This window comes from Cyprinus carpio, chromosome A9, assembly GCF_018340385.1.
Source record: "Cyprinus carpio isolate SPL01 chromosome A9, ASM1834038v1, whole genome shotgun sequence".
NCBI lineage: Eukaryota > Metazoa > Chordata > Actinopteri > Cypriniformes > Cyprinidae > Cyprinus > Cyprinus carpio.
Genome location: NC_056580.1, coordinates 28,208,849 through 28,213,848, shown reverse-complemented (window position 1 = coordinate 28,213,848; position 5,000 = coordinate 28,208,849). Strand labels below are relative to the sequence as shown.

The window sequence follows — 5,000 nt, the reverse complement described above, 5'->3', positions numbered from 1 at the left end:
CACAAGTACATGAACTCGTTATGAATGTGTATTGATTACACAAGTCAAGTGTGCTGCACTTAGAAAAAATGCACACTTAGGGGCCCTTCACACAGAACGCATTTTCTATTCCAGTGTGCTAGACGGATGTGCATCACCGTTTTGCTTGTGCCGTGTTTTTTAAGACGCCGTGTCAAGTAAAAAGAATTTCAACTGCTCATCAATGTCAGTTCCAAAACTGTGGACCAATCAGAAGACCCCAGAGGCGGGGCAAGCGTTGCCAGATTTTGTTCACAGTTGCAAGTTGGCATGGCAACTGTTTATTTGACAGCAACATGGCAGAGGACGCATTCTGTGTTGCGCTTTTTAAAAAACCAATTCCTGAGCACTGCCTTTCGCAGTATTAAATGCAAAGATGTGTTCTGTGTGAACGGCCCCTTAATATGCGAGCTTGCAATGTGTGAGTGTGTGTACTTGGGTAGAGAAGTTTTGTTGCATTTGTGTGAAGAAACTTTGCCAAGTATCTTGAAAAAAACAAAAAAAAAAACACTGGTAATGCAAATTAAAGTTAAAATGAACTGATATTTATATGGAAGTACATAGAATTTTTGTTTCAGTTTCTCTCCATTATTTTTATATACTTTTTATTTTTTTAAATGCAGCATGTTAAATTAATGCATATGAAGAAGGATATTTTGTGTTTACAGTTACAGAGCCAGGAGTTTCTACTCTTTTTATTTGTTTACTTTTCTTGTTTTTTTTTCTAATTTGTTATTAATTATCATTATTCATATTTTTCAACAAAAAATAAATAAATAAGTAAATATAGTGAGCTTTTACAAGTGGCAGTTATTGTGACTACAGTTCATGTCAGAGTAAATATTGTTAAATCTTTTTAGAGAAAAACAATAAATATAATTAAAAACAAATCTTGTGATAAATGCTTTTCTCCTTGTGGCAAATGCTTTTATAGGCTATGACATAAATCAGTGAAAAATATGATAAATCACTCTCATAAATGATTAAATACAGGTGCATCTCAATAAATTAGAATGTCGAGAAAAAGTTCATTTCGGTAATTCAACTCAAATTGTGAAACTCGTGTATTAAATAAATTCAATGCACACAGACTGAAGTAGTTTAAGTCTTTGGTTCTTTTAATTGTGATGATTTTGGCTCACATTTAACAAAAAAACCACCAATTCAACCTGCAAAGGTTTCCTGAGCCTTCAAAATGGTCTCTCAGTTTGGTTCACTAGGCTGCACAATCATGGGGAAGACTGCTGATCTGACAGATGTCCAGAAGACAATCATTGACACCCTTCACAAGGAGGGTAAGCCACAAACATTCATTGCCAAAGAAGCTGTCTGTTCAGAGAGTGCTGTATCCAAGCATGTTAACAGAAAGTTGAGTGGAAGGAAAAAGTGTGGAAGAAAAAGATGCACAACCAACCGAAAGAACTGCAGCCTTATGAGGATTGTCAAGCAAAATCAATTCAAGAATTTGAGTGGACTTCACAAGGAATGGACTGAGGCTGGGGTCAAGGCATCATGAGCCACCACACACAGACGCGTCAAGGAATTTGCTGAACCACAGACAACATCAGAGGCATCTTACCTGAGCTAAGGAGAAGAAGAACTGGACTGTTGCCCAGTGGTCCAAAGTCCTCTTTTCAGATGAGAGCAAGTTTTGTATTTCATTTGGAAACCAAGGTCCTAGAGTCTGGAGGACGGGTGGAGAAGCTCATAGCCCAAGTTGCTTGAAGTCCAGTGTTTAAGTTTCTACAGTCTGTGATGATTTGGGGTGCAATGTCATCTGCTGGTGTTGGTCCATTGTGTTTTTTTTTGAAAACCAAAGTCACTGCACCCGTTTTAACCAAGAAATTTTGGAGGACTTCATGCTTCCTTCTGCTGACCAGCTTTTTTGAAGATGCTGATTTCATTTTCCAGCAGGATTTGGCACCTGCCCACACTGCCAAAAGCACCAAAAGTTGGTTAAATGTCCATGGTGTTGGTGTGCTTGACTGGCCAGCAAACTCACCAGACCTGAATCTATGGGGTATTGTCAAGAGGAAAATGAGAAACAAGAGACCAAAAAATGCAAATGAGCTGAAGGCCACGGTCAAAGAAACCTGTGCTTCCAGACCACCTCAGCAGTGCCACAAACTGATCACCTCCATGCCACGCCAAATTGAGGCAGTAATTAAAGCAAAAGGAGCCCCTACCAAGTATTGAGTACATGAACAGTAAATGAACATACTTTCTAGAAGTCCAACAATTCGCTAAAAAAGTGTTTTTTTAATTGGTCTTATGAAGCATTCTAATTTGTTGAGATAGTGAATTGGTGGGTTTTTGTTAAATGTGAGCCAAAATCATCACAATTAAAAGAACCAAAGACTTAAACTACTTCAGTCTGTGTGCACTGAATTTATTTAATAAACGAGTTTCAGAATTTGAGTTGAATTACCGAAGTAAATGAACTTTTTTCATGACATTCTAATTTATTGAGATGCACCTGTATCATACACTGAAAAAAAAATCTAGTATAGAAACAATTTTCACTTAGAAATTGCTAGTAAATTTCAAAATTAATTACAAACAAACAGACATACTGATCTGCTATTTAAGCTGTAAGCAATGTTAAAACGTTAGCAATGTGCTAATTCATGCTAGCAATATGTTAACTTAAATCATGCTAAGGATGTGTTAAATCATACTAGTATTGTGTTAATACATGCTAACAACGTGTTAGATCATGCTGGCAACGTGTGAACATGTTAGCAACATAGTAAAGCATAATAAAGCATGTTAGTGACACATTTAATCATGCTATCAACAGCTAAAACATGTTAGCAAAGTATGAAATCATATTAACAGCATACTAAAATGTACTAGCAAAGTGTTAAAACATGTTAGCAACATTCTAATACATGTTAACAATGTGTTAAATCATGTTGTTTACATGTAAGCAACATACTAAAGTGTACTAAAATATGTTAGCAACTTGTTAAAACATGATATCAACATGCTAAAACATGTTAGTAAAATGTTAAACCATGTTAACAACATTAAAACATGCATACATGTTAAATCATGCTATCAACATGCTAAAACATGTTAGCAAGGGGTTAAATCATGTTAGCAACATATTAAAACATGCATACGTTAAATCATGATAGCAAAATGTTAAAACACTAGCAAAGTGTTAAAACAAGTTAGCAAAACATGCTAATTCATGCTAACAATGTGTTAAATCATGCTGTTAACACGTTAACACCAGACTAAAGCCGACTAAAACATGTTAGAGACATGTTAAATCATGATATCAAAATGTTAGAACACTAGCAAAGTGTTAAAACACATTGACAACATGCTAATTAATGCCAACTATGTGCTAAATCATGACGGTCCAGTTTTTCTCATTCGCTTTGGTGCATTTCTCAAATCAGAAATTAAATTCTCAAAACTACTTGTTCAACCTCAACATCATCTAGTCAATTGTGCACATCATAAAAGCAGGGCTTTTTTGGTACTTTTAATTTAGTATTTTTACCTTTGTGCCCTTATGTCTTTTCTATATCACAATGACATTGTAATGTTTATTAGTTAGTAATACTACAGTTTATCTCAATTGCTTTGGCTCAGTTCTTGAATTAATTACCCCCCGAAACAATAAGTTCAGATTTCTGAACAATTAGCTTCTTGTTTACATCAGATTGGAATTTCTCATTGATTTGAGCAAACTGCAAAAGCTTCGGCACATGTGTGCAAACAGTACAATTGTCTGCAGTTTGCACAACAACTGATTGCACATGACTTGTTGATCAAAACTGATGAGTCGATTCTCACTTAAACTCTCAAACTCTTTACAACTTCTCAATCATTTTTCATCATGTAAGCCATAACATTCAAAACGATCCATTCAAGTATGAAAAATTGGTATACACGCATGTATATTCCATAAATATCTGACACTGACATTGTTTGTAATGTCTGCTTAATTGGCAAATTACCTCTAATTACAATACAGTTTGAATCAACCATTTAACCAATCAAGTTTGGGAGCATATATATGTAGACTGCCCACAGTGCAATTACTAATTTTTTTTTTTTTTTTGAGAATGGAGGACTTCCACAACCCTGAACTGCAGCAACATGCTTGTGGAAGAACAATTGGAAGACGTTTAAGAATACGTGGTGGTGGTGTTAGAGGAAGACATAATAGAGGAAGTGGTTGAAAAAAAAGAAGAGTCAGAGTCTCTGATGAAATTAGAGCCACACTTGTGGATCATGTCATAAATCGTGGTTTCACAGTGGAAGAGGCAATTGTGCAAACCTTTCATAGGGAAAACAGGTAAATGTGTATTTTTATTTTTTTTATTTTACAGCATGTAAAGCATTTTTACAGTTTTTCTCAGTCGCTTTGGTGCATTTCTCAAATCAGAAATGAAATTCTCAGAACTACTTGTACAACCTCCACATCGTCTAGTCATCTATACACATCATAAAACCAGTTTCTCGTTCTTTTGAACAAGTTGCGATTGCTTTTGTACATTCATGCAATTGACTAAGCACATTTATCTGCGGTTTCCTACATTATCAGTTGCTAATGTCATGTTGCTCAAAATGTGTTATAGTTTTCTGTGCAATAGTCTTACCCCTCAAAACATCTAGTCTTTAGTTCATCGTATAAGTCATTAAATGCAAAATGGTTCATCAAGTTGTCATAAACTGTCAAGCACATTTTTTTACATATTATTATTAGACTTTTCATAAATTTGGCATGGATTGTGCAAGTGAATCTTGGCTAATGAAGAGAATGTAGATCAACCAATGATAAACCATTTCTCTGAAATAGCTCAAGGGTTCATCTCATGAATCTTCAGTTGGAAAGTATATACTGCATAGACAGAGGACAACACAACAGTTAAAAATTCTGACAATGGACTTATTTTTTATTTTCATCTTTGTGCCTATATTTCTTTTTCCCTTTATTTTTTTTGTCAGACCACTAGTAAAAG

General features: G+C 35.0%; 1 protein-coding gene across 3 annotated transcripts in view; it reads left to right on the top strand.

The window, feature by feature from the left end:
- LOC109100305 (interleukin-1 receptor-like 2) overlaps positions 1–908 on the top strand; it is a 16,025-nt gene extending 15,117 nt beyond the window's left edge. For all 3 annotated transcript variants that reach the window (XM_042764365.1, XM_042764363.1, XM_042764364.1), the window contains one exon: positions 1–908. This exon is cut by the window's left edge. The gene's annotated coding sequence lies outside the window, so the exon portion shown is untranslated.
- The last annotated feature ends 4,092 nt before the right edge of the window (positions 909–5,000 follow it).